This window comes from Oreochromis niloticus, unplaced genomic scaffold, assembly GCF_001858045.2.
Source record: "Oreochromis niloticus isolate F11D_XX unplaced genomic scaffold, O_niloticus_UMD_NMBU tig00006645_pilon, whole genome shotgun sequence".
Classification (NCBI taxonomy): Eukaryota; Metazoa; Chordata; class Actinopteri; order Cichliformes; family Cichlidae; genus Oreochromis; species Oreochromis niloticus.
Window position 1 is genome coordinate 15506 of NW_020328106.1, and position 10055 is coordinate 25560.

Genomic DNA, 10055 nt, shown 5'->3' on the forward strand with positions numbered 1-10055 from the left:
CTCACAGTAAAAATGTATGAATTAAATGTTACTGATGGGCTCTTTTCAAAAACATCAGCGTCTGTGTCACACTGATTTTGATCAACTGACTTATTTTATTGTAATCAAACCTATTTTGATATTGTTGTCTTGTTTTTCCTTTAGCGAGGTGGTTTCCTTCCACTTGTAGCAGGACCAGTACGTCTGCCAGCTCCAGGAAAAGCTCCAGTGACCAGGAAGACCTCAGCATTCGCCAATTCCTGCTGAATTACCGCAAACAGAAAGAACTGACAGAGGGCATTGGAATAGAGGATGATTATAACACTGAAGACAGAGGTAATAGGTCTGTCTAAGGGCCAGTGGAATATAAGCTATAGGCTGTAGTGGTGGTTATATTAGATTCAGAGTGTAGAGGAGATGGATCATTGTAATTAAGAGTCATAGAAATCTGAACCTCACTGCTAAACTGGCGGTCTAACTGTACATGTGCTCCATTGCAGAGGTCCCTCCCACTGAGTGTAAGGATGTTGAAGATGCTGGTAGTCCTGATGTGAAAGCAGAGCTTCCCTCCCACCTCAGCATCACTAAGGATGTTATGGAGCGCTGCATTCATCTGCTGTCTGATCCCAGCCTCAGGCTCCGACTCAAGGTAGTTTTATGTAGAGTCAACTGTTGGACTAGTAACAAAAATAATCATTCTTGTGAGGGTAGGACCGCCAGCGTTGGTACAATTCATCCTGTCAGAACTGTGTGGATGACTGTTCACTGGCGTAATGCTCATCAAGGAAAAACATTCAGTCTGGTCCAGGAGTGAAACAGAAATAAGTCTGTGCTGAAGTCGTGCCTGCTCAGGAGTTTGGGCTCTCAATGAAGACCTCAATAATTAGTTTCAGCTCACATTTAATCAGGATCAAAACAGAGATAATTGTTAGGTGTGTTGTGCGTCTTTGTCTTTAGGTACTGGACGTGCTGGAGTTGTGCGTTCAGGTGCTGAGTGAGAGGGAAAACGAACTGCTGCCTATGGCTCATCGCTGCTGGCCAGCACTCCTGCAGAGACTCACAGCCGATGACCCATTAGCAGTCCTCAGAGCCTTCAGGGTAAGTAAAACAAACGTCTCTTTTCATTACGTGAGTCAAAATTATTCAAGTCGTCTTTAGTTTTTTTAAACTCTTAATAGTGAAAGAATCAAAGATTGTTCCCAACAACAGTCTTATTTCATTCAGAAATAGTTCTATTATTTTTTGGGGGGGTTGTAATGTGAAGACTCTTTAAACTAACATTTCTTCTATCAGCACAGAAAAATCACTGTGGATGCCTTCTTAGAGGCTGCTTTTCAAACTGTCTCAGAGAATCACAAAGTAGGACTTTGGGATAAATGAAGCTGATAGTGTTTTGTGATCTTTGGTGCAAGTGTCAGCTGATTCAACTTGTGGGTGTAAATTAGGCTACTCGTCAGCTCCTGTCATCAGCTGGAATATTTTTAAATTTGTTATTCATATTTTTATTGATGAGCTGACAAATACAGACACGTTAAGTCTGTAAACAGTTATTTATTCACTCAGAGCTGCTGCTGGGAAATTGTTTCATCAGCTTTTGGATATATACGCGTTTTGTAAATACTACAATTCATCCAGGAGTACACAACGGGAAGGTTTTATTGAATTTTGACAGCTTGCTGCTTTTGTACATTACATTTTTGTACATTACATGGGTGAAACATGAGGGGACTTTGTGAGGAGGAGGGTTTCTAAAGAGGTTCTGCCCAAGCTGAGCGCCTCTCTGGCACGGCAGGCTCCGATAAAGCGCCAAGGCTGGGCCTGTCTACACACACACCCTGGCCTACAAACTGCAGCTGGCTGTATTGCAGGGGCTGGGCTGACTGTGCCAGAGACTGGATCTGGGTGAGAGAATAGAGACACAGTGCTCACAAACAGCACAGTTTCACCAAGACACAACATGAGTGCATCATCCTGTAGAACTGTACCTGGGATCTGGCAATGATCAAAGCAGCCACAACATGGACAAATCAGAGCAAGACAACTATTCTTAGTTGACGCCTCACTTTATGGAGATTGGTGCAACATGAAGCCCATTTATGTAAAACCACATTGAAGATAGATGACCTCTTATCTTATCTTATCTTATCTTATCAAAGCCTATTTGATCACAGGGCTGTAACTTTCTTGTAGGAATAAACTTTATGATTCTTCTTAAATGAATGAGTTATAGTCAGCTTTCTTCCTGTGAGTGAGACAACAGCAATACAAGTTTGTGTCTGTACATTAGTACAGAGATGAAGATGTCTCTATGCTAAGGTTAACAATTAGGTTGTTAGCCTGATTTGACATTAAAGCTGTGTGTGGGGAGATGAGTCGTCAGAAAAGCCAAAAAAGTCAAAGAACTCATTGAAGCTCCTTCACCACCGGGTGGTGGTGAATGAAAATCAACCATTGGTATCACAGCATAAATCAGGGCATCTCTGTTTTATTATAAAAACCTTAAACTGTGAAACAGTTCGGCATCCTAAACACGTGACGGTGATGTTGTTGCTAAAAATGCCTCTTCACTGTGGCAGCTCTGTCATTAAACATATTTTAAACATGACTTTGATGATACGGACCACAGCCAGCTGTGCCAGCAGGATGCTGCTCAGGTCCAAACTGCACACACAGCTACGACTGCAAGCAGCTCTTCTTATACCCAACTGAGAAAAACGTGATTGTTCAATCAGCGAATGCAAAGCCATTTAATTGATAAGCTCAGAGAAGTTGTTGTTCTTATTTTTGTTTACTTTGTGCTCAAAATACGTCCATTAGCATGTTGAAAATATTCAATATTCACTCCCACTGAGGTTCATCGCTGACAGAGGAAAGAGTCACAAAGGTGACAGAGCTGTCTGCAGCCTTTCCAGAGCCAGTGTTACATCTAACAGTGACAAGGACTGCAGTGTAAAGACAATTGTTTCATTTTGTAAGAAATCAGGTTGTTTGTGAAACTGTTCCTTTAACATAGCTTACGGCACTTTGTGTACAGCAAACTCTCTCATACAGTATAGTGTGCAGATAAACAGGCACGATACACGTTGTGTGTTTGAGATGCTCTTTGTGATTATTCTGTGAAGTGGGTTTCAGTATGTCTGTGGCTTCAGTTCACAGTGGGTGGGACAAGGAAGGGTTTAAAAAGGAGATTAACCAGCAGTGGTATCTTTACCCCATATTATTCGGAACCAGGATCATATTTTTAAAGGATTTGTTCTTTTGGATATAAAAGCGTCATTATGTGCATGCACTGGACATAATCAGAAAAGAAGCATTCACAACTGTAACCATGTATGGAGCCAAGCCTGGAGCTGGACATGTAACGTGCCCCACTTTCCTCACATCCTGCTGCACCACTGCCTGCTGTTTCAGCCCATCCACCACCCCAGCATCCACCTGTATGCTCCTGGAGTTTTATGAGTAACATATTTGCAGGGAGTGATCCACCCGAAGACCAGGCACCGAGCTCAAACTGTATTCTGCTGCTGTGATTAATCCGTGAAATTAACTTGGCTTTGTTGCATTTTATTCGTTTTATTTTCTTTTTCAAGTTGATTTCTGTTGTAATTTCTGGATAAAAGGTAAAAGTATTACAATTTTATATGAATAAAATATAGTAAAAATGTCCTGTGTTTGGTTTTCTCAGCTGAAGCAGACCTAGATGCTGTTTGTGAAGCCTGTCTACCCTACCTGAGCTCCAGACAACCCATCAGACTGCAAGAAGCCTGTTTAAGGTAAGTCTTTATTAAGGACCGCTGTAGTAAGTAACTCAATCTTTCATTTAGTTACTAATGTGTGTGAGTGTTACACACAGACAGAATGCCATAAATTAAAACTGTGCCATCCAGTTGACATTGTATTGCCATGTTGGTCATTAATAGCCGCGTGACATGATTTATCAGTAAAATCTGAATTTAAATTGAATGCTTAACATCATATTTGGAGAGGTGCTGGGTGTTACACAACAAAATGTGACTTCAGGAGTCATTCATTGTCTCTGAACACTGAACATGAAACAAAGCACTGTGGCTATAGCTTTTGTTCCCTGAAGGAGAGGAACATGGGACCTGACAATTGAATACCTCAGGAATAATCAGGTTCCTGCATGTTCTGGGTAAAGACACCAGTATTCATGACTTTAACGTATATTACCTGTAATATAAGACTTTTAACCCTTTGCTGGAAACTTTAGTAAATCAGTTTGTGGGCCTGATTTAAATATCACCCTCACTCATTTTGTCCCTTGAGAAAGGAACTTCCAGAAATACGCAGATGTAGTTCAGCAGTGGTGGCTAAAACCAACAGGAGCAGTTAGGCTAACTTCAGGTTGCCACACCACAGAGCTAACTAGCAATAGCTAGCAATCCCAACTTGGCAAAAGTGTTCCTAGCCAGGTAAAGAGCATAAAAGTGAGGAATGACTGTGATGATGAGTTTATATGTGGCATATCATCACAGGTCAGTTGCCTTACAGGCGTGAATAGAAGTGTCTTCAGGACACGTAGGGCCGTGATATCCCAATACTGTGTGTACGAATCTGAAAGGGAACTCATTTCACCTTTACACTGGCAGCTGATGCAAAATGTGTGCACTGTGAGAGCTACAGTAATGTAAAGGACAGATGGAAGCTGTGAATAAACAAAGTAAATGAATAAAAAATAGCTCAGAATGCAGTATGCAAGCAGCCTTTATTAACTCACATCATTCTGAATTATTGATCTAAGTGTTTGGGTAGCACATAGCAGCCACAAGTAAAACACATGCTTTAATATACTTAAGTATTTTCCTGCTTGGAGGTGATTTAAAAAACAAACCTGAAGAGAAAGGCAGTGTTGAGTTAATGAGCTTATAGTTAAACTGTTGGTTCGCATGTTAAAGCCAGCAAAACTGGTTCAGTCTGTCACTTTGGATCATAGGAAGGTGTTTTCCATACAATAGATATTACATACAAAGCAAAACACAGCTCAGAGCTAATCCTATTCCTGTGTTTCTTTCCCTTTCCTGCACAGTGTGTTCCGACACTTAATCCAGGTGGATCCGGACACCTTCTGGTTTACTCTCAATGAGCTGCACTGCCGTCCTCTTACATCCCACACCACCCCGACCTCCTGCCGGTGCAGCTGAACGGCACGGGCAGGCCGAGAGACGAGTTCTCGGACAACGTGTTCAAACTGCTCAAGGAGGAGTTTGGCTCCGTTACTGAGACAGTTAACCAGCCAGTCAGCTAATGAGCTGCTGCTTGATGAAATTGACTCACCTCACAAACGGACGGCTTATTGAACCACGACTCCAACAGGTCAATTAGCTGAAAGAAATCTGTCAGCTGTGCCAAATAGTTGATCACCTAGCTCTGTGGAATCAAGAGCTACGCTGTCATTTACAAAATGTTACTTAGTCATCACCTTGATTATCTAACTTCCTAGCTTCTGCTAGCCCACAATTAGTACTTACTGTACATTAACATTAGGTTAAAATGGAGCGCTACTGAGTTATGTTTGATTAAAAGAGAAAACAAAAACTACAGTATCTGATATTTTTGGCTCTTGCCTTATTTTCCCCAGGAGGGAATCACAGCAGATGAATCCAAACACATTTTACATCATATGACCTTCTTGATGTAACCCTCTCATTATCCAGGCTTTGGACCAGCAGTAAGAGTATATTAGCTTTGGAAGCCCTGGGGTGGCTGTCTCCTCCACCAAGGAGTCATTAAAAAAAATACATGAAAATTGTATAAATATGGTTACAGCTGTTGATTGTTTGTTTTTTTTCTAAAGTACAAGAGCCGGCATTGCCACATAAAAGATTTCATTTTGCTTGATGCAATGATCATGATGCAATGTGCAGAAAGTTAAAAGATTAAAGCTAATAAAACAAATTCATTTGATTCAATTTTATATGTGTGCATGAACTAAGGTGTAAAGCCCTTTGGTCAGCTGTATCGCCTTCAAACCTGCTATAGAAGTGACATTGGACAATGGAGAAAGGATAAATTGAACTCATTCATAACCATTCATGGCCAGCTTGATCCAAGCGGTCCTCAGTAGCCATGACAACGAAGACCTCCCACAATCCTGCTGGGTGCAACCAAAAGGGTTTGTTGCACACCCCGCAACCAATATAATCCTATAAGGGTATTTACTCACTTTATGTCACTTCCACAATGTTATTATATATAGTTGTTGTATATAGTTGTTTATGTTCTAGTCGATGACGTCGTGTAGCTACTTCTAATGACTTTTAGGAAAGTCAATAGCGATTTTCCTTACTGAGAAGCTGGCAACACGTTTCAAGCAGACACACATTGCCAGGGTTGTGGTTGGCACGGCTGACTGGGAAACGCCAGGTCGTTGATTGATATCATGCCTTGTATGGTGTCAGGAAGACACACACACATGCTTAACCGTCACGTGGTTAAGTGAATTGTGTGTATCCTCTGTTGTCAATAAAAGAGTGAGGTGGACGCAGAGTTGTTGGAGTTGCTTGGACAGGCGAGTGGCAGCACTGCTCTCCGACGCTCCCCTTGCAAGTAAACGTACTGAGGTGTCTGTGTGGTTGCTTTCAGTAACAGTTTCTGTTTACCAGCAGGGTTGACTTAAACCCAACAGAATCATTGTAAATTACTTCTGATGTTAAGGAAATATCTACACAGGTATGCAGAAACCCACTTTTACTAACAATCACTTGTATAGGAATTCTTTCACCTATGTGTTAATCACGTTATTGTAATGCCTTGGTGATTTTAGCATGTCTGACACTCATACTTAAGACAAATGGTAGGGGGTGTAGTAGGATGTTGGGGGAAACAGGAACTCCAGAGGACCAGTCTTTTGTCTCTGCAAGGACTCTGGAGGTAGCAAGGGAGTGTGAACCTTAAGGTGTGAAACAGCTGTGTACTGCCTTTTGTTCCTGGAGAAGGTATTTAACTGAGAGCCACACTACTCTCAGTGAGACTCTGCTGACCCTGCCCCGTGGTCATGTAGGCTCTCCATCAGCTTGGTTGTCTGTTCTGTGTGTTTTGATTAAAGAATGTTAGCTATTGCTCACCGCTCATCTGCAGGCTTTATTTAAGTGGAAAACTTCCACAACAGAATGGCGCTGCGAGCAGGATGGTCCGTGTGGTCGCTGAACAACGGTTCCGTGGACGGGCTGATCACCCCTGAGGGAAAAAGGTACCTTTGTCCTACCGGCTGTTGAAGCAAAGGAAATGGAGGAGTCACGGAGCCGCGTGTTTCAGCAACCACCGAGACCATCGATTTTGAGGGGACTCCTGCTGATGGGTGAGTTGTAGCTAACTTGTATACAGTCATGGGGAGTTTTTTGTCTGGCCGAGGGGGGGAACGCTGGCCGCCCCCGGAGTTCGAGTCTCCGGGAGGAAATCCTGGTGGTTTGAGGCCCCAGGCTTGTGTTGGGTACGGTCCATCACAAGGACATTGGCTCGAGTGCGCTGTTGGGAGAAGCCGGCCCAGACCTGTGTTCGATCCAATTACGCCACAGGGACAGCGGTTCGGGTACACTGTCGGAGTCCATTTCTGCATACTATAGTGCGCAGAGTGGCGGTGTTCGTTGCTTGGTCCGTAGAAGGCAAGGGCCTCACGGGGACGCCTTGTGTAGTAAAATGGGATCTAGATCCAGTAGAGCGGCAGACGTTCCACCAGGCGGCCAGGGACAAAACTCAATGTTTGACTGTATGGTAAGAACTGAGTAAATGTGTGGTGTGTAAGATTGCAGAGAATGGTTGTGTGGGAAAAGTTGATGTGTGTGTAAAAAAAAAAAAAAAAAACAAAAACAGTGAAAAATGGAACAAAACAAGAAAAGGAAAAAAAAAAAAGAGAGGAGTGTAGAAATGTGTGTAAAATTGTTTCCAACTAGCGGGAAGGGTGGTACTGCAGGCCACCAGCTCCCTAGGGTGGACACACAAGAATTTCGCAGACTTGTTGATGAAAATAAGCAAAAAAGGAAAATAAGCAAAAATAGGAAGAGGGTTTGGTGATTTTCAGTGTAGAACAACTACAATCTTTCTGGGTTTTTAAGAAAGGGGACTTCATAACCAGAGAGGGGAGACGTGTTTCTTTAAGCAGTGATAAGAATGATCAAAATGTCTCAGTGTGTCACTTGCAGGTGAAGAACAGATCCTGATCAATTTTCCACGTGCAGCAGTCGGAAGAAAATTGTAGGTTAACATCATTTAGAAACACTCAGCCAAGTTTTGGCTGAATTGTTTTACAGCTTAACTTCCATGTGTTTGTCACCCTGAGAACACAAGCTCCAAGATCTCTCCCTGAAGACAAGAAATGCAGTTCCGGAACAACGAGATGGATATCAAGAGCTCACAGCAGGGTCCTGAGCAGTGAAGAAAAGTTGCAGCAGCAGCTGTGCAAGACAGCGACAGCAAGGAGAAAAATGGCATCATCATGACTGGATGGATGGATGTGCATTTCCAACGAGCTGCAACTTTACTGTGTGTGAATGGACCTTTGAAAAGACTGTCTGAGTTGGACATTTGCCACTTTGGAGCAAAATGGCAAGATGAGACAGTGGAAAACACAGGACAAAGCTGAAAGACAACTGACTCTCACTGGACTGCTGCAAGGGAGGAGAGATGAGATGAGACCACAGTGGAAGGAGCAGGGGAGAACATGGAGAACATGGCTGTTTTAGTGTGGGAACTGAAAATTTGGGTTTAGGAAACTGGGAAGAAAAACGACTGCCTTGCGTGGAGAATTGAAAGTGTCTGGAGCACCGCAAAGAGGAGAGGTACACAAAAATTACACAAACAGAAAATGCATTGATCCTACTAACACAAACACACATGCAATGAAGCTCATGAAGACCAAATAGCATTTTAAGCATGCATTGCTGTTACCATCATCTTGTCCGGTTCACTTAGTGGGTTAAGAAGTGATACATAGACTAGTGAACTAGTATTATTTTTGGGGAAGGATGATTGAATCATAGCAGGGGTGAACAGAGTGCTGCAGGGGGGTCAGATGAGTCGAGACTAATAGATTATTGAGTTTGTTGTTTCTGATGTGTGGGGGAGGTCTTATCATGACACACTCTGGTTACATGGGGGGAAACAAAACTCATTATCTAATAGAATATTGCTGTTGTGTGAGGTGTGTGACTGGTGAATGAAAGTTTTGGGGATTTACTTGGCTGATGCATTTTCTTTGCATTTTCTTTTGGTACCACTTTGAAACTGCCAATTAGTTTTGTTTTGATCTATCATTCTAAGAGAGTATGCTTAGACAACTTCTAAAAAGAGGCCTTCATATTGTTTTGATTTTTAACAGTGCACTGAGATTTTTGTTTGGCAGTTTTCTCTTTTTCAAGCAGGCCTGCAATATCAGGATCGAAAGCGCTACACAACATGTTGAACAATCGCAAGTGAGTTTCTCCAAAATTAGAATGGGAAAGCCACTTATTTGGGACAATCAGAAACAAGTCCCTGCCAAAAAGGATTCGGCGAGGTAATCCAGTCTAAATTATTTTTTCTTTTTTGAAATGACGTCATTGCTGGCAGTAGAAACTATTGCGTCACGAGGTTCTACTGTCAGCAAATAAAAAATGGGGGCTGACTGGACTGACAAAGCTTGACTGACTTGACACCAGTATGCAAGATTGCACCTCCACCTTGACCTGACAAAAGGGTGGATGTATGTATGTATGTTTCTTTTTTACAGGAGCAGAAAGGTGACAGCAACAGGTTGCATGACCTTTGGGCCGTGCTGACTTAACCTTTTAACTGCCACTTTCTGTGTCTTTGTGAATTTACCAGCAGTGTGTTATTCATGACCTTGTATTGTTTACAGTGCAGAGGTCACTGTGAGAAAGTGTGCATACAGATGCGCTGCGCTAACATCTATTTTCCACAGCAGAGGGCTAATCATATGATCCAATCACATGATTTACAGCAGGACACATCGCTGGCTAATGTTTTACCTTTTCTTAAGACAGGCCTGGAGTGAAGCTACTTCAGGGGAGAATCCCTGGGAATCTTTAAGAGACAATGCATAACTTCATTGTGCATGTCTA

General features: G+C 42.5%; 1 long non-coding RNA gene across 1 annotated transcript; it reads left to right on the plus strand.

Moving 5' to 3' along the window:
• The first annotated feature begins 1609 nt into the window (after nt 1-1609).
• LOC112845307 (uncharacterized) lies at nt 1610-5300 on the plus strand. The gene is made up of 3 exons (XR_003218114.1): nt 1610-1881; nt 3665-3752; nt 5027-5300. It is a non-coding gene; the product is annotated as an uncharacterized LOC112845307 (long non-coding RNA).
• Nucleotides 5301-10055: the final 4755 nt, after the last annotated feature.